Here is a 20767-nt window from a genome sequence, read left to right as displayed (position 1 = left end):
TGTCATATATATTTTTTTATTTGTATTTTAACATTGTTTCTTCTCCCACAAGGGCCCTGTGAGAGTGGAATATAAGATATTATAATGAATTTTTAAATTATTGGAATAATTGAAGCACGGTCTTATTGCAATATTATTACTATTTAAACACTAACCTTGAGGTAGGGGATACTGTTCTTCTGTTCTTTTGATATAATTAACACACCGTGGTATAGGTGTGTACCCCAAATCACCTCGGTAAATGTATAATTGTGAGCTGCACCAACAAATTTTCTCCTAATTTACAAATCTGTTTAACTTTCTGGAACCAGTTGATTTAAAAAAAAAAACTCCACCTTAGTACCCCTTTAAAGTGGTTCTCCGGTGCTTGGACATCTTATCCCCTATCCAAAGGATAGGCGATAAGATGCCTGATCGCGGGATTCCCGCCGCTGGGGACCCCCGTGATCTTGCACGCGGCACCCCATTTGTAATCAGTCCCCGGAGCGTGTTCACTCCGGGTCTGATTACTGTCGATCACAGGGCCGACGGTGTGTGACCTCACCCTCCGCCCGTCAATGCATGTCTATGGGAGGGGGCGTGACAGCTATCACGCCCCCTCCTGTAGGCTTGCATTGAGGGGCGGAGCATGATGTCACAGGGGGCGGAGGTGTGACGTCACACGGCGTCGGCCCTGTGGTCGCCGGTAATCAGACCTGGAGCGAACACGCTCCGGGGACTGATTACAAACGGGGTACCGCGTGCAAGATCACGGGGGTTCCGAGCAGCGGACAGGGGATAAGATGTCTAAGCACCGGAGTACCCCTTTAAAACTACAAAGGAAGATGGGATACTAGAAAAAATCAAGTGCTTCTTTATATTATATAAAAATTATATTGAATCTTTAAATAACATACCACAAAGAACACATACATCTAAATACAAAACACATGAAGGTACTATTAGGAGCACCCATAATCAAGTACCCATTGCAAGGGGTAGCAATAAGGGAAATTCATACATAAATGCATACATATACATGTTATACATTTACCATCTATCTTAAAACATTTGCAATATTTTCTTTAGTTGTTAAAGCAGAATCATGCAGGGAATACATCTGGTAGTGAGCTGCATGCGGCCAAGTTGGAGAACACAGTGAACTTTTTTAATTCTTTGAGGAATCTTTACAGATGTCCTGGCTGAAAATTAAACCACGCAGTATAGTTTCTAACATCTGAAAGCAAAAATAAACAGGAACATATTATTTGTTACTGCAATTTTCTTTACAACCTGCAGATAACTGTTATCTGCTTTTTATGCATTTGTATCTAGCAGAGACCCCTGCAGGCAATATACATAGCAAGATCTTGATTGGTTTGCATCAAATGCTTATAGGTACACAAGTATGGAGGCACATGACTAAGGTTCCTAATACATGGGCATATGACTTGCCAGTAATAAGTGCTGATCGATGATATAGAAAGTTAGTCTTCAATTTTTATTGGCCAATTATTTGTAGGTCTTTGAAGTCCACAGCTATTTCCTTGTTTACATGGGAGATGTTCTGTTGACGTAACAGATGCGAACAGCTGACATATGAGCATTTTCTCATTTGGAAAATCCAATACTTTAGTCCAGCAAAATCCAAACAATTGTATTCACAAGTACTTGTGAAATAAAATATTTGTAATATACTGCATTGGTGCTGGATTTTTTGCTTTAAAGGAAATCTGTCACCACTGCCATCTGCACTAACCTGTCGGTAGTGCAGGTGACACTGATAACAATGGTACTAACCTTGTCCTGTTCCGTGCAGGGGATCTCCGATAATCTTGTCTGTTAGCTTCAGCTCCGGGCACGGCTTGGGGCATAGGTGGAGCTTAGTGACGTCACTGCTGCTGTTCCCTAGCAGCGGGACCCAGCAGAGAGCAGCAGCAGTGATGTCACTAAGGTCCGCCCATGCCCAATGCCAGGTGCTGAAGCTAACAGACACGATTACCGGAGATCCCCTGCACAGAATGGGACAAGTTAAGTACTGATGTCTTCAGTGTCACCTGCACTACTGACAGGTTAGTGCAGGTGACACTGGTGACAAATTTCCTTTAAAGCAGAAAATCCAGCACCAATGCGGTATAATACAAATATTTTATTTCACAAGTACTTGTGAATACAATCGTTTGGATTTTGCTGGTCAGAAATCCCTTCTCTTAGAATCATGCATCAGTCATGAACTGACACAAAGGTGTCAATAGTAAAGGAAGCTTCTTTGTTCAAAATGTTCAAAGTGGGTACAATGGGGAGTTACATGTACATGTATAAAGTAAGCAAAGCAAAAAAGTAAACGTAAGATAGGGTACAACAAGAATAGGGCATGAAAGTGAAATTAAAGGAGTACTCCGGCACGCACTTTTTTCCTTTTATCCCGTCCGGGCTGCAAAATAAAAGAAAACACACTTTCTCTTACCTGCCAACGAGCCCCCGGAGCTCCAGTACACTCCGGTACAGGTGTTTGGTCTCCGGGCTGTATTCTTCTTACTTCCTGTTAGGCCGGCATGTCACACGGAGTTTCAGCCGATCACCGGCTGCAGCGATGTCCCGCCTCGGCCAGTGATAGGCTGAAGCTCCGTGTGACGTGCCGGGCTAACAGGAAGTAAGAAGAATACAGCCCGGGGACCGAACACCTGTACCGGAGCTTCGGGGGCTCGTTGGCAGGTAAGAGAAAGTGTGTTTTCTTTTATTTTGCAGCCCTGACGGGATAAAAGGAAAAAAGTGCGCGCCGGAGTACTCCTTTAAGCAATATTTCAGTACATATTTTGGCACATATATCTTAGGTACGATATAAGAACAATTGAATTTAATGATATTTACTAGTTTCCCAAAGAGACCTAATGGAGTGAAAGGTGTCAAACTTGTCATTCCCATATGCTATAGCTAACTCATAAGAATATGTATTATAGTATTAATGACCTCTTCAAATGATGGGTAAAGATGGTCTCCCAAAAATGTGAGATTGCCAGTTTTGGTCCCTTTGGTCTTAGCAATGCCCTTCTAAAGATTCAATGACTTACTAAGATGGGAAAAAAGCAAATCAACATAGAAAATAACACTTTAAAGGGGTACTCCGCCCCTAGACATTTTATCCCCTATTTAAAGAATAGGGGATAACATGTCTGATCGCAAGGGTCCCGCCACGATCTCTGTGCAGCACCCGGTGTTCATTTAGAATGCTAGGTGGACTTCTGGTTCTGATGTGGCCGATATAGGAGGCTAGCGAGGCAAGCTCCCGCTCCTGCCAGACTGTTACCAGCTGCCTACCTGCTCCGTGTTGCCTCTCCAGTGTGATGACGATCCCTGGTACCTCCCCAAGCTTCCGGGCATGGACCCGGAAGCTTGTGGCCCCAGCAATATGGCCGCTGCTGGAAGTACGCAGAAGCCAGCAGCGCCGGGACCTCAGCCACTGCCACCACTGTCCTCCTCTATACAGCAGATGGACATGGAAGTCCACCTATCTACTGCCAGCTCACCCCAGCCTGTCAGATATTAGGACCCACAGACTCTCAGACTCTGCTTAACCCTGTACCTACAGAACCTTTGGTGCACATTGATTATCAAAAACTCGCTGCAGAATTGGCGCTCAGAATAACCCCTAATGTCCAGCATATAGTGGAGGAAGTCTTTAAAGTAACACTTCAGAATTTACAGTTGGAGGTGAAGGGAAATACTGGGCATCTCAATGAGTTGGAACAGAGGGTGTCTCATATTCCTTACAGAAAGGTGCCTTAAAGCTACAGAACTTTAAATGGCCAGAGTAAATGACAAACTTGAGGACCTGAAAAATAGATCCCGGCACAACAATTTGCGCATTGTGGGTGTTAAAGAGTCGGTCACCTCCCCTGACTTACAGCGCTTTTGTGAACAGGACCTACCTAAGAACCTTGGACTTGCTCACCCTTGCGGGGTGGAATGGGCCCACAGAATCGGTCCGCTGCCTCCTCACCAGGTACACCTACAGCACTAGCCCACCACCCTCGCCAGGTTATACTGAAGCTCCTGGACTTTAATGATAACGTGGAAATTCTACAGGCTTATAGGCGCTTGTCCCAACCACTGGTGATACATGTGCGCCTCCTACTCTTTGAAGATTTTTCTGTGGAAGTGGCAAAATGCAGGAGAGCTTTTAGTACAATCTGTACCACACTTTTCAAAGCTAAATACCGATTTCAACTACAATACCCAGCTGTTCTTCGGGTGTTCCATGCAGATTGGGGTGTTTCTGTCTACAACACTCCAGAGGCTGCTGCCGCTTCCCTGGATCAGCTCCTGAATATGTCCTTCGGGCGATCTTCCCACTCGACGCCACACAGAAGATCTCGCTCACCTAGAGGCCTCTGCCGCTCCAGATCACCCACGAGAGACCCAGCTTGCTCATTTGATCAGAGGGATCGCCGCCGCCGACAACACTCCCCACGACGTGACTACAGCAGTGACCACCACTCCTCTCCAGACAGAGGTTCCTTACTGAGGTGCATCTTCTTGCAACTGACTCTTGGCTTCTTGCCACGGATGTTCCTGCGTTTGGACACTCCACTCAGGTTCTATGTTCCCCAGTACCCGATTATTTGTTTTTATACTGCCTCATAGTCTGCTAGGGCTGGTTTTTCCGCAGCTGTATCCATGCCGGGCTAGGCCCCATCTTATTAACTAGATAGGGTCACACCGTGGCTGGCCCAGTAGGGTGGGGGTGGAGGTATGTCACCATTTGCTTTATATACCCGTTCCCTGATATTTCTTTGTTGCCCGAAAAAGGGAGTCCTTAACCCAGAAGGAGGGTGTCCACCTAAAGATAACGCCCTATGGGTCTGCCATATGTTTTTGTTATGCATTCTTGTTCTTTTGTTTTGTTCAATGTTATTTGGCTCCATACTGTGAGTACTATGTTCTACCTCAATATGCTGCTCCCTACAGGTGTATGATGTGTCCATTGCTTATGGCTCAGTGTAGGATGACGGCCTACCTCATTGCTGCTGCCTCCCCATTCCAAAAACAGTTCTGCTACCATATTACTACTTCTCGCTGGATGGTTTCATTTTTGTCACCCATACATGGTTAAAATTCTCTCTGGGAATATGGAGGGCCTGCGTTCTCTGCAGAAATGTTGGCTCTTCTTGTGTTATCTCAAAACGATTTAGTCCGGACATAGTACTGTTGCAGGAAACTCATTTACCTGAACATGATTTCTTTCGGATGCAGCAGCAATGGGTTGGGAACATATTCTGCTCTCCAGCAAAGGAGGGCAAGGTGGGAGTCCTCACACTAATTCACAAAGCTTTTGCCGTTACACGTATCTCATACTTCACTGACACTGACGGCTGAATTTCTCATCTTCAATTAGAACATAACGGGGAAACTTTTAGTCTTTACAATGTTTACGCTCCTAATGGGAAAAATGGGCACTTCTTTAAAGATCTTGCTACTAGGATGCAATCAGATACTACCATGGAGAAGGTTCTGGGGGGCGACTTTAATACTGTACTAGACCCGCTCGTGGATAGAAAAAGTCCTTTTTCTGTGGTTTCTCCTGTAAGGTCTTGAGACTGTGTCCTTCCCCCTTTTCTAGAACAGTTGGGTTTACAGGATGTTTGGAGAGTGTCTCACCCAGATGACAGGGAATTCACCCACTTCCCCTATGTCCATGGCTCATGGTCTAGAATCGACTATTTCTCTGTTAGTATGGAACTTTGTTCCCGGATGCGTTCCCGTGGTCATTGGTGATTTGGCGCTTTCAGATCATACTCCAATGATTTTGCAATTTTATCCCTCATGTCTGAGGGGGACAGACATACTCTGGAGAAACCCTACCTTGTATTGGGAAACGGGCAAGGCAGTGCTCAGGGGACGCTTGATGGCACATGCATCTGCCCTAAAACATACCTCACTAACCCAGTTCACCACAGCTAGGTCTCACCCACATGATGCATATGCCCTTTTTCTTAACTCCTGGATGAACATAGGGTAAGATGGAAGGCAGCTAGAACTGATTTTGAGCTCTGGTTAGATAGAAGAGAACGCTTACGTCGTTCTGAGTATGAGGTTGCCCTCCATGGAAACAAAGCTGGCTGTCTTATGGCCCACTTGGCGAAAGGGAAATGCCCCCCATCCCACATTACAGCTTTGAAACACCCAGCAGGTATGCTGCATACTGACCCCCACCTCATCAATAAGATTCTGGAACGATTTTATTTTGATCTTTATTCGAGTTCTCCCTCTGATTTATCAGCTGGGGAGGCCTTTCTCAGAGGTCTGAACCTCCCCTCCCTGACGGATGCTCAGAGGGATGAATTAACGCCCTGGTGACAGAGGAGGAGATTCAAGGCATCATTAAATACCTACATAACAGCAAAGCCCCTGGACCTGATGGTTACACAGGAGAATTTTATAAAGCTCTACTGCCCCAACTATCCACGCTATTTGTAGATGTATTCCGGGAATACATGACTTCTGGCTCCATCCCGATGGAGGTTTCACTAGCGTATATCAAAGTATTACCAAAACCGGGCAAGGACCCTAGGGACCCAGGCTCATACCGTCCTATATCTTTAATTAATCATGATATTAAGATTCTGTCTGAAATTCTAGCTGATCGCTTGTCCAGGTTTATGCCCAAATTGATCGGGGCCCATCAAGTGGGGTTTATCAAAACTGATCTGCTACTCTGAATCTAAGGACTGTCCTAGCAGTTTTGAACCGGTTGCAGCACCATCCCCTGCCAGGAGAACAGCCAGCTCTACTGGCATTAGACGCTGAAAAGGCCTTTGATAATGTTCACTGGGACTGGCTGGGGATGGTGCTGGACCGGATGGGCTTAAAGGGTGCCTTCCAAGATTATCTGGCGGAGTTATATAGAACAACTATGGCTAGAGTCTACACACCTGGTATCCTTTCGGCCCCTTTCCCTTTATTCAAGGGGACAGGACAGGGGTGCCCACTTTCACCCCTCCTCTTTGACTTGGCTGTCAAACCATTAGCCAGATACTTATTGTCTTCGGTCATTTACTCGGGCATCAGAGTGGGAGAGAAGGAGGTGAAACAAACTATGTTTGCAGATGATGTCTTGCTTTTTCTAGATGACCCCGGATCCTCGCTTAGAGATGTCCTGGCCCTTACTTTTATGGGCAGATGTCAGTTGATCAAAATGATCAGCTTTGCTAGACTCCTTTTCCTTATACAGAGTTTACCCTTATTGTTAAAACATTCCATGTTAAATCCTTGAACTCAGCTTTTACAAAATTCATTTGGGTGGGTAAACAACCTTTCTAAACTCATGCTGGATAAATAGAATGGGGGTCTGAACTTCCCTTATTTAATAGGTTATAACTTATCCTGCCTATTTCAGTTTGTGGTGGACTGGATCCATGGTACTTCCTTCCATGCCGTCCATGACCTGGAAATGGCATTGGCTGACCCCTGGAATCTCCTGCTGAAGCGCTCTGCACTATTGAGAGACACTGTGGCGACATGGAAGGAGGTACGCAAAATATACCAACTCCCTTTTCTGGTTTCTAAACACCACCCCTTGTCAAATCATCCGGAAATCCCGACAGGTGTTCCTCCTCAAGTGTACACAGTATGGGCGGCCAAGGGAATGACCATAGTTAGACATTTTATTGATAAACCTAATCTAATAAATGTTGGCTCTCTCCAGCGTCCCTTTGTTCCACATTTAATCTACCACACTCCCATATGTTCCCGCTAAACCAATTATACTCCTTTTTTTAATACTCATCTGAGATATCTCGATAATGAATCACAGGATCATGGGCTGGACTATCTTATAGGCTCAGGGCCCCTTAAGCTCTAAATTTCTACCAGTACTCCACCATCAAGAGAGTCCTTCTGAAAGTTGACCCTGCTACCCTCTTCGCCTCGTGGTCCACCTGGGTGCTGGGTGATGAAATCTTAGACTGTGTGTTATGGGGATGTAATACAATATGCAGGTGTATCATAAATGAGAGGTTTAGGGAAACTTATTATAAACTGGCCCATAGGGCCCTTTATGGCTTTAATATTCTTCTGTCCCCGGACTTTCCTGACAGAATCACTACCTGCCCTAAATATTCTACCAACCTGACAAATTTATGGCACGGTGTGTGGACTTTCTCTCATACTGCTACCTATTGGCAACTGATCTTGACATATGTTAAGGACACGTGGGATCTGACCTTACCATTTGCCCCAAGGGCTCTGCTCTTTCACCAATTTCATCCACCAGAACTGGACCAGCAGACTCTAAATTCCGCCAGAATGGTTCATATTGTCCTTTTAGTAGCCTTACATTGTATCTTTGCCTCCTTGCTCATGCCCTCTACCCCTACATTGCCTACGTTGATAACGTAGCTTAAAAAACTTTGTGGGATAGACAAAATTGACTAAGAAAGACAAAAGACCACTCACACTGGAAGGTGTTTATTTGGTCTTATTACCCTGCGGATTGTGGAAATAGTGAGGCCCTTTAGTTCCACTGAATGGTACTGTCTGGGGCGATAGGGAACACACTGGGAGCTTTACAATTACCACCGTAGCTCCATATCTGATCACCAGTTGCTCTCCTTCCGTCAATTATTGTCCTCAACACATACGGCGATTGGTTTCGCCTTTCTTTGGTTATCTGAATTGTACCGTGTTACCTCAAAAGCATATGACTGATCTCTTGGAACACACATCACTGTATATTGCCTGTATGACTGTACTCATGTTTCCCTTTTTCTATTTTTATATGTTATGTATTGAAAGATTTTCCAATAAAATGGGTTTAAAAAAAAAAAAATGCTATGTGTGGGTGGCGGGTGTCGTGATGTCACTGCCACGCCCCTCGTGATGTCACACCACATCCCCTTAATGCAAGTCTACGGGAGGGTGCATGGCGGGCACCATGCCCCCTCCGGTAGACTTGCATTGAGGGGGCGTGGTGTGAACTCACAAGGGGGCGTGGCAGTGATGTCACGACACCCGCTGCTCGCTCCAACGGTTCAGAACAAACACCCCTTTAACAGCAGTACTTGCAAAGTAGGGTATCATGAAGACTCATGGCGTCAGAACAGCAGTGTTTTGTGAAAGTAGTAGGATACTCTGATACCTGATAATCTGTAGCTTATTGTATATGGAATTCTTTTACTTTTTTCACATTTTAAAATTTTAAGTGTGTCAATAGACAGTGTTGATAAGAAGCATTTATAGCACATATTCATGAAACTGTGAAGCATAGGAGTTTACACAGCTATACATTTGTAATATAACTATGTTATAAACACATTTTATGTTTCTGCAAATACAATATAAAATAGCTTACAGAATTCTTATGCTCCTTTTTATGACTTTGTGCCAACCTCCACTTAGAGAGGGAACAGAATGCCAAACAGAATACTTGTGTCTATGCTTGTTTACTAAGTTTGTAAATTAACCTTTGTAAACAAGTAATAGTCATGTCCTGAAATGCTTGCCAAACATTCCCATAGTGAAAAAGTATTTTTTTGTTTTCTTAATACACAATAATAGTTAGCCAAATATTATGTCAGCCAAATAGAATAAAATAATGTTGATTGTTACAGTGTACTAAACAGTTCCTAGAACTGCCTTGAGCTACCTTTTTATATTTAAAGGGGTATTCCAGGGAAAAACTATATATATATATATATATATATATACATATATATATATATATACATAGATATAGATATATATATATATATATATATATATATATATATATATATATATATATATTTATCAACTGGCACCAGAAAGTTAAACATATTTGTAAATGACTTCTATTAAAAAATCTTAATGCTTCCAATAATTATCAGCTGCTGAAGTTGACTTATTCTTTTCTGTCTGGCCATAGTGCTCTCTGCTGACATCTCTGCTTGTCTCGGGAACTGCACAGAGTAGAATAGGTTTGCTATGGGGATTTGCTTCTACTTGGGACAGTTCACGAGACATGTGTCATCAGAGAGCACTTAGACAGAAAAGAACAACTCAACTTCAGCAGCTAAAAAGTACTGAAAGGATTAAGATTTTTTAATAGAAGCAATTTAAAAATCTGTTTAACTTTCTGGAGCCAGTTGATATATAAAAAAAAGTTTTTTCCTGGATAACCCCTTTAACCCCTTAACGACGAAGGGCGTAAATGTACATCCTGGTGAGGTGGTATTAACACACCAGGACGTACATTTACGTCCTAAGCATAACCGCGGGCATTGGAGCGATGCCCGGATCATGCGTGGCAGGTCCTGGCTGTTGATTGCAGCCAGGGACCCGCCAGTAATGGCGGACACCTGCGATCCCGCGGATGTCCTCCATTAACCCCTCAGATGCCGTGATCAATACAGATCACGGCATCTGCAGCATCGCAGTCACTTAAATGGATGATCGGATCGCCCGCAGCGCTGTCGCAGCGATCCAATCATACAGCACGGCAGCCAGAGGTCCCCTCACCTGGCTCTGCTGCCTTCTGGGAGTCTTCTGCTCTGATCTGCCTTCCCATGGACCAGAGCAGAAGATGACCGATAACGCTGATCAGTGCTATGTCTTATACATAGCACTGAACAGGATTAGCAATCGTATGATTGCTATAAATAGTCCCCTATGGGGACTATTAAAGTGTAAAAATAAAAGTAAAAAAATAAAGTAAAAAAATTTTGAAAAGACCCCTCCCCCAATAAAAACGTAAATTTTCCCATTTTCCCTATTTCACCCCCAAAAAGTGTTAAAAAAATATTTTACATACATATTTGGTATTGCCGCGTGCATAAATATCTGAACTATTAAAATAAAATGTTAATGATACCGTACGGTGAACGGCGTGAACGTAAAAGTCCAAAATAGCTGCTTTTTTTATAACATTTTATTCCAAATTTTTTTTAATAAAAAATCTATTAAAAGTTTTATATAAGCAAATATGGTATCAATAAAAAGTACAGATCACGGCGCAAAAAATGAGCCCTCATACCGCCAATTATACGGAAAAATTAAAAAGTTATAGGTCTTCAAAATAGGGGGATTTTAAACGTACTAATTTGGTTAAAAAGTTTGTGATTTTTTTAAGCGCAACAGTAATAGAAAATTATGTTATCATGGGTATCATTTTAATCGTATTGACCCAAAGAATAAACAACATGTGTCACTTTTACCGTAAATTGTACGGCGTGAAAATGAAACCTTCCAAAATGAGCAAAATTGCAGTTTTCTTTTTAATTTCCCCACACAAATAGTATTTTTTTTTAGTTGCGCCATACATTTTATGGTAAAGTGAGGGATGACATTACAACGGACAACTGGTCGCTCTAAAAACAAGCCCTCATACTAGTCTGTGGATGAAAATATAAAAGAGTTATGATTTTTTGAAGGCGAGGAGGAAAAAACGAAAACATAAAATTGTCTGCGTCCTTAACCCCTTAACGACCAAGGACGTATATTTACATCCTTGGCTGGCTCCCGCGATATAACACGGGGTCACATGGTGACCCCGCATCATATCAGGTCGGTCCCAGCATGTATCTGAAGCCGGGACCCGGGACTAATAGCGCGCAGCAGCGATCGCAGTACCGCACGCTATTAACCCTTTAGACGCGGCATTCAAAGTTGAACGCTGCGTCTAAAATGAAAGTGAAAGCTGCCCAGCTGCTCACAGTGGGGGCTGAACGGGACCACCGCAGTGAAAATGCGGTGTCCTGATCAGCTGGGACACTAGCGGATGTTCTCTTACCTTCTTTCGGTGTGTCCCTTCGGTGATTGATTGCTCCAAGCCTGAGATGCAGGCTTGAGCAATCGACCGCCGATAACACTGATCACTGCAAAGCTATGGCTTTGCAGTGAACAGTGCTGGCAATCAGTGTATGCAATGTTGTAGCCCCCCTATGGGAGCTATAACACTGCAAAAAAAAAGTGTAAAAAAAAAGTTAATAAATGTGATTTAACCCTTTCCTTAATAAAAGTTCAAATCACCCCCCTTTTCCCATTAAAAAAAAAAACACCATGTAAATAAAAATAAATATAAACATATGTGGTATCGCCACGTGCGTAAATGTCCGAACTATAAAAATATATCATTAATTAAACCGCATGGTCAATGGCGTACGCGCAAAAAAATTCCAAAGTCCAAAATAACGTATTTTTGGTCACTTTTTATATAATGAAAAAATGAATAAAAAGCAATCAAAAAGTCCGATCAATACAAAAATGGTACCACTAAAAACGTCAGATCACGGCACAAAAAATGAGCCTTCATACCGCCCCATACGCAAAAAAATAAAAAAGTTATAGGGGTCAGAAGATGACAATTTTAAACGTATAATTTTACGTGCATGTAGTTATGATTTTTTCCAGAATTACGACAAAATCAAACCTATATAAGTAGAGTATCATTTTAATCGTATGGACCTACAGAATAAAGATCAGGTGTCATTTTTACCGAAAAATTTAGTGCTTAGAAACAGAAGCCCCCAAAAGTTACAAAATGGAATTTTTTCTTCAATTTCATCGCAAAGTATAATTGGTGGTGCAAAAAATAAGCCATCATATGGATTTTTAGGTGCAAAATTGAAAGGGTTATGATTTTTAAAAGGTGAGGAGGAAAAAATGAAAGTGCAAAAACCGAAAAACCCTGCGTCCTTAAGGGGTTAAGGCCCAAATAGGCTGCGTCCTTAAGGGGTTAAAGGGTCACCAACCTGCTGGTACAGGCTAATAGTGCAGGTGGTGATTACAAGGGTCTATACCCTTTCCGTGGTGCTATTCTTTAGATATGGCTCAAAATCCTTATTTGTAAATTAATTCCAATGGTGCACTCAGGTCATTCCCTGGTCCAGAGGTGGTATTCCCTCCTGGCTGGTCCCTGGACAACACTCCCATTGTAATATTTATAAGTCTGCCCTGAGGTACTTAACTATGCTACTACATACTTCAGGGCAGGCTTATGAATACCATTAGCCATGTAACTAGTTTCACTTTTCTGATAACCTATTATGTCATGCATAAAAAATTGTTATCGTTGTTAAAATTATTGAATATGAGGATCTGCATGAATCTTTTGTGGGTAAGAGGAAGCAGTAATACAAGATGAACACTACTTACAGGTGGCTGCCAGATAGAGACACTCGAAAGCAGGCTCAAATTTACATCAGTTTGCTAGATCAAACTTAAAGCCAAGTCTTCTGTCTGCACTTCTTTTTCCTGCTACCAATTACAATTTGTAACTGCTCAATGAATACAGACAATATTACAAAGTGTGAGCACATACTGTGCCAAAATGCTGGTTCCTTTTATGTTCACAGCAGGGCAACCCTTTTCCTGGCAGCTGTGGCCTCTGTAGCTGGCTGATACTGCTGTTTAACCCATTTAGATAAATAGGTAATTGTGTAATGCAAGGTCATGATAAGTCGAATAAAGTGACAATTACTTTTTGTAGCAGTTTATTAGACTGTTTGAATTTCAAGATCCCAAAAACATAAGCAATAGTTTATGTTTAGATTTTCTATTTAACTCAGTGTAAGTTAAAAAAAACTTCACTCATAAGTGTAACTTAAAAAACTTTTGATATGTCTCAGACCTGTAAAAGTTTTCATTGGTCAGGGTTTCAATGCTGAGAACTCCATGATCACTTGTAGAGATGAGCGAATTTACAGTAAATTCGATTCGTCACGAACTTCTCGGCTCGGCAGTTGATGGCTTATCCTGCATAAATGAGTTCAGGTGCTCCGGGGGGGTGGAAAATGTGGATACAGTCCTAGGAGACTCTTTCCTAGGAATGTATCCACCTTTTCCAGCCCATCGGAGCACCAGAAAGCTGAACTCATTTATGCAGGATAAGTCATGAACTGCCGAGCCGAGAACTTCGTGACGAATCTAATTTACTGTAAATTCGCTCATCTCTAATCACTTGCTGTGAACTTCACTTCTCATCTTGCCGCTTGACCTGACTCATTGCAGGAGATGGGCTTCATGGAATAACAGTAGAGCTTCTCCTGCAATGAGTTGGCACCAGCTACAAGCTGGGGAGGGAATAGCAAAGCTACGCGCTTCTCCCGGCTATATCTAGTGATTAGTCGGACTTTCAATAAAGAGACTGATCAAAACAGGTCTGGAAGTAGGTCTCTACATCAAACAACTTTTTCTGCTTTTTTCTGTAGATGGATTTTTTGATTTTAGGAACCTAAAGTATAAAACTTTGATAAGCAGGGCATGCCAGTGAGTACTGCTACTGAAAACAATTTAGTATCTGTTATATTGTAATGTTGCATGTCATAAGATTTGACTATATAATAGATTTTAAAAAAGTTACTACCGTATATACTCGAGTATAAGCCGAGTTTTTCAGCACGATTTTTCGTGCTGAAAACACCCCCCTCGGCTTATACTCGAGTGAACTCCCCCACCCGCAGTGGTCTTCAACCTGCGGACTTCCAGAGGTTTCAAAACTACAACTCCCAGCAAGCCAGGGCAGCCATCGGCTGTCCGGGCTTGCTGGGAGTTGTAGTTTTGAAACCTCCGGAGGTCCGCAGGTTGAAGACCACTGCGGCCTTCAACATCATCCAGCCCCCTCTCACCCCCCTTTAGTTCTGTACAGTACTCACCTCCGCTCGGCGCTGGTCCGGTCATTGTCAAGGCAGATGCGTCATTGTCAAGGCAACGGCTCTATTCCGGGCCGGAAGCGCGGAGAAGAGGCGCCCCCCGGTGAAGATAGCAGCCCGGACCACCTCCTCACCGGACCACCTCCTTACCGGACAGCCCTGCAGGACCGGACCAGCGCCGAGCGGAGGTGAGTACTCAGAACTAAAGGGGGTGAGAGGGGGCTGGATGATGTTGAAGGCCGCAGTGGTCTTCAACCTGCGGACCTCCGGAGGTTTCAAAACTACAACTCCCAGCAAGCCCGGACAGCCGATGGCTGCCCGGGCTTGCTGGGAGTTGTAGTTTTGAAACCTCTGGAGGTCCGCATGTTGAAGGCCGCAGTGGTCTTCAACCTGCGGACCTCCGGAGGTTTCAAAACTACAACTCCCAGCAAGCCCGGACAGCCGATGGCTGCCCGGGCTTGCTGGGAGTTGTAGTTTTGAAACCTCTGGAGGTCCGCATGTTGAAGGCCGCAGTGGTCTTCAACCTGCGGACCTCCGGAGGTTTCAAAACTACAACTCCCAGCAAGCCCGGACAGCCGATGGCTGCCCGGGCTTGCTGGGAGTTGTAGTTTTGAAACCTCTGGAGGTCCGCATGTTGAAGGCCGCAGTGGTCTTCAACCTGCGGACCTCCGGAGGTTTCAAAACTACAACTCCCAGCAAGCCCGGACAGCCGATGGCTGCCCGGGCTTGCTGGGAGTTGTAGTTTTGAAACCTCTGGAGGTCCGCAGGTTGAAGACCACTGAGGGCGAATGATGAGAAGAGGATGATGAAGGGGGGGGGTGTGGGGATGATGAAGGGGGGTGGGGATGATGAAGGGGGGGGGTGTGGGATGATTACAAGGGGATGATGAAGGGGGGATGTGTGGGATGATGACAAGGGGATGATGAAGGGGGGATGTGTGGGATGATAAGGGGATGTGTGGGATGATGAAGTGGGGATGATGAAGGGGGGATGTGTGGGATGATAAGGGGATGTGTGGGATGATGACAAGGGGATGATGAAGGGGGATGTGTGGGATGATGACAAGGGGATGATGAAGGGGGGATGTGTGGGATGATGACAAGGGGATGATGAAGGGGGGATGTGTGGGATGATGACAAGGGGATGATGAAGGGGGGATGTGTGGGATGATAAGGGGATGTGTGGGATGATGACAAGGGGATGATGAAGGGGGGATGTGTGGGATGATGACAAGGGGATGATGAGGATGTTAATGACGGGTCTGGATGATGACAGGGGGGGATGAGGTATTTCCCACCCTAGGCTTATACTCGAGTCAATAACTTTTCCTGGGATTTTGGGTTGAAATTAGGGGTCTCGGCTTATACTCGGGTCGGCTTATACTCGAGTATATACGGTAAATATGAGAACATGCAAACTCCGTACATTAGTTCTAGTTGGATTCACTGTAAGAGACTCCTGTTCTGTAGGGTAAAAATGTCTACTAATAAATTATCATGAAGCCAATGACAGAAGTAGAAGTGGAAGGAAAAATTACAGGTACAAGGCTTTATAACTGTCCTTTATTCCACCTTAAGCACCTGCAAACATTTAGACCCTAAGTATAAACTTTTATAAATTACAATGTAAGTGCTATAAAAACAAAGAATTATGTAATTTTTTAGATGCGCTTCTTTTTTTATTACCTGTATTAATCAGAACCCTGGACAGCAGTGACAAAACCATCACAAGGATAGGCTTAGTAGACCAAAGCATTTAACGTTCTATTGTTAATTGTTTAGGATACATTTGTCTGATATCCATTTATTATGAAATAAGTAAATAAATTGAACTTTAGATTACATTGGCAGTAGACACTCCAAATGTTATATAATCATCTTTTCATAATAATTTAAGCATACATAGAATCCTATAATGGGTTCACCAAAACAGTTTTGCAAACTGCAAAGCCCTTGCTGAATTTTAAGCAGTCTAGAATACAATGTACACATGTGCAATTCTAATACACAATTCCAATTGAATTGACAGTTGAAGTCAGATATCTAGTCAAATATTAAAGGAGTTGTCTTACCATTAACACTTTTCCTCTATCCACACGATAGAGGATAACTGTATGATCTTGATAATAGGTTTTGAATTAAGCAATAGATAAATGTGCTCACTGTTGCTCATCATTTGTCTATGTAATCATACACTTATTCCCTACCCTGTGTGAAGTGCTCCAGCCTCTTAAGACACCTAAATAAACAATTATGTTTCCCCACAACAAACACACTAAAATGTATTTGATGTAACAGTGTTATTTCAAAAACACATCACAAAGGCCAGGACCAACAGCATTGAGGGAACTGTGTCAGAAAAGTACTCCCTATGTCTGCTTTCTGTCCAGTTAGTTGAATAAAAACAGATCTACTTTTCTCCTTTTATGATGTTTTTTATTTACATCCTATTTGTTTTTAGTGACATTTTTGCTCATTTCTGGTAACAGTCAAAAAATACTGTAGTTTATCAAAGCTTAGAATACTATGAATCTCACCACTTATAGGCGCTAGGAAATACCATCACTTTATAATTGGCAGGAGTCTGACATCCGGAACCATTACTGATCCTCTTAATATAGGACTTGGGTGCCGTGGCCCCTTAACGGTCTTCCCCTACAAATGGTGCCCTTGGCCATCCGTGCGGTAAACAGCAACCAGCTGCATAAATTTCAATGCTTTTGTGCTGTAGTTCCCCTGCACAGTGGGGTGGGGGTGGGGGGTGGGGTAAGGAGCCAACAGCCCCTTCACTCTTAGGTTTGGTTAATGTCCCAGAGGTCAGACCTCCAGTGACCATGAAGTAATGACATATTTTTGCAATATGTCAGGGGTTGTACAGGATTGGAAATACATGACTGCTTTTTCCAGAAATACTGCCACACCTATCCTTTAGATTCATCTGATATTGCAGCTCATCTCTAATAATCCTTTTTATGCTAAGGTACACATAATGATTAATATAGGATAGAGGGTTTATACAGGATGTACTGCAAATTTATACCTCTAATTAATAGAACGTGTAACAGTTATTGCCCTGAATCTACTTGTATGTTCTGCCCTGGTGGTCTTTTTGTTTTCCTTAGAGGTAGGTCAGAAACCATATTTATTTATCTTTACACAGATGCAGGCAAGCTGCCTCCAATATAAGTGTTATGTAATGAACTGATGCTGGAGGCAGTGTATGATAATCAAATGCAGATTATTATTATTTTTTTTTTCATTTTCAAAATGTATTTGCAGACCCACAGTAAATATCACTGTCAGCACAAGCATTCACACTCTAACAAAACATGGAAGATTAAGATGGCCATACATCCTGACCTCCGCATACACATGATTGTCCGGCATGGCTAAACATTTGTTTCCTCTATAGAGAGGGGTAAGCAATCAGACAGCTTTGGCACTAGCTTATCCGACCCAGAACAATAGGGTCAACTGGTAAAAATCCAACATGTCCAAACCTTCTTTCAACCAACACGATCTGTCAGTGAAGATTCAGGAGGCTGCCATACACCTTAGGCAGTTGGCCAAAGTAGCTAAATTTAGCATAACATGTATTGGCATCTTTATTACAATCCCAGTCATTTAACCCTTCAGAAATCTAAGAGGTTAAAGAGGCCCCAATGGGGACAGGGAACAATTTGAGTGTACAGCACTGCGGAATCTGCGTGCCCTATATAAATAAAGAGTTGTATTTGTTACCATGGAAGCCAGGCCTACTATGTAAATATGCCTATTAGGCCTTTTGTAAGCATATGTTAAGTCCTCTAGTGGGAAAAAAAGTTCATATATATATATATATATATATATATATATATATAAAATAACACAAATAAATTGACTGTATAAGTCGAATTTTTCAGCCCATTTTTATTTTATGCTGAAAAAGCCCCCCTCAGCTTATACCCGAGTGAGGACAAGATGGGCCGTCCATCTACCCATCTGTCCATCTGCCCCTCTACTCACCTCCTCCTGTCATCCCAATGGGAGGCCCCTTTCTCTAGTGCTGCTACTTCGGGCCGGCCTTGGCCCCAAGTAAACTCAGCCAGGGTAGGGATGCTGCCGATTTAAAAGAGTCAGATGTCCGTGCACAGGGATGCCCCTGACGTCACGGACATGTCCCCTTCCCGTCGCTGCTTTGGGCATTGGGGTGGCTGTGCTATATGTGCCATTTGTGGCTATGCAGGAGGACAGAGGGAGGGGATTGAATTGGGGTTGAATTGGTGGCTATAGCTGATGACAGAGAGGGGGATGAATTGGTGGCAGTGAAGAATGACAGCTAGGCTTGGGGGGCATGGTTGTGGAGTGTGGATGATGACAGGGGCTGGGGGGATGGCTACGGAGTGTGGTTGATGACAGGGGCTGTTGCATTTCCCACCCTAGGCTTATACTCGAGTCAGTAAGTTTTCCCAGTTTTGTGTGGTAAAATTTGGTGCCTCAGCTTATATTTGGGTCGGCTTATACTCGAGTATATACAGTAAATTTTTTCTCTTTACAAAATGCATTTTAATGGAAATTTTAAAACAAAACTGGTATTGACGCAATCATAATGACATGTTCGGAAAACAAAACATTTTTTTGTTCATCCTTTCTCAAATAAAAGAAAAGAAAGGTACACAATAGGTCATGTGTACCCTAAAATTGTATCAATGATAAGTAAAAGTTGCTCTGTTGATGGCAATAATAAAAAGATTTAGCTTATAAAGACCCTTTTAATTTGTTAATAAGTTAACATTATAATTTTTGTTTAAATAAAATGTTATTTTAACATTTGAGCTACAAATTACAGGTCCTTCTTATAAGAACTCATTTAGATGATTACACAGTCAACACATTTTAGTATATAGCAACTGACCTGAAATGTTTTGCGTCATGACATAGCACTGTCTTATGAAAATAGATGTGGAGGCCATTATTTATGTTGGGAAGTTTTAGTAACTTTGCCCTCCTATTCTTATAAAAGGAAATTTCACATTCCTCAGCAGGATGCAGGTGGAAGTTCCTTCCTCCTCATTTAATTCTGTTTTATTTGTTATGTCTTATTCTTTTGTTTTTCCTTTTAAGGCTTGTTAGCAATAAGAGCTTCCATGTATGTCCCTCTTTTTTAAGCATTTCATATGATTTATACATATTAAAGCAAATGCACACCATTATACACAAATTCCTGTTTCATGACATATAAGCATTAGTACTGATATCCTAAGTGAAGAAGAAAGGTGTACATTAGCTAAAGGGAAATGTATGCACCGGAATAACATTTCATTTTCTTTTCTTTATGTAGGTTTACAATTCTGTGCTGGTCAATTTTTTTTTTATCATTCTTATGACTGCTGCAGCCAATTACTAGCCTCACCCATCATGTGCTATACATGCTTGCATCCCTTGCTTAAGATCCTTAAGTAGTACTTGTAGATTTTGCTATGGATATGTCCATTGATTTAACTTATTGTGCAGCAGAAAGAGTGGAGTGTAAATAAATATTTATTTAGCTATGCGGGTCGTAACTTGGATAGAAACTAGCCACGAGCATTTTAGACTAAGTAACAACATTTTTTGGGGGGTTCTGGGACCCCCACCAATCACCTAGGTTCAAGGGGTTCTCCTGCTGTGGCAAAGCTACAATTCCCATCACAGCTAGAGAGCCACAGATATAGTGTGCTCTACAAAGTACAGCATTTTTCCTCAGCTGGTGTATAACTACAACTCTTATCATGCCTGAGCCTGAGGCTGTTCAATTATAATAGGCATTGTAGTTGTATAACAGCTCAGGAAAAATGCTGTACAATGTACTGCACGCCATACCCTAAACTTTTTCCTGCTGGCAATGGCAGACTGAAGCAGGGGAGCAGCCTGTAGAGGACAGGATATGGCATAATGTCTAATCCCCACCCTCTGATTGGCCACCCTCTGTGCTGCACAGGAGTCATGTAATGCTATGAAAGCTTGGCAAATCCACTGCTGCTTTGAAAGCTTGGCAAATCCACTGCAAGGCTTCTGTCGGATCCTGTGTTGGAGTGCACTGTATGAACTTTAAAGGGGTACTCTAAGGGTAATATATATATATATATATATATCATAAGCTACCACACTACCTGGATATGTTCCCTTTAAACCATCCTGCCTGAT

At 42.7% G+C, this 20767-nt stretch overlaps 1 protein-coding gene and 1 long non-coding RNA gene across 3 annotated transcripts in view; one reads left to right on the top strand and one right to left on the bottom strand.

Annotated features, from left to right (window-relative positions):
- Positions 1 to 20767, top strand: part of COL4A1 (collagen type IV alpha 1 chain) — a 222201-nt gene that overhangs the window by 73374 nt on the left and 128060 nt on the right. The window lies entirely within an intron of this gene.
- LOC130355522 (uncharacterized) overlaps positions 1 to 20767 on the bottom strand; it is a 98815-nt gene that overhangs the window by 9139 nt on the left and 68909 nt on the right. For both annotated transcript variants that reach the window (XR_008888561.1, XR_008888562.1), the window contains exon 7: positions 1034 to 1216. This is a non-coding gene — a long non-coding RNA (uncharacterized LOC130355522). The remainder of the gene's footprint in view (positions 1 to 1033; positions 1217 to 20767) is intronic.

Source organism: Hyla sarda, chromosome 2 (genome assembly GCF_029499605.1).
Source record: "Hyla sarda isolate aHylSar1 chromosome 2, aHylSar1.hap1, whole genome shotgun sequence".
Classification (NCBI taxonomy): Eukaryota; Metazoa; Chordata; class Amphibia; order Anura; family Hylidae; genus Hyla; species Hyla sarda.
Note: the sequence above shows the minus strand (reverse complement) of the source record. Positions and strands in the feature narration are given on the sequence as shown.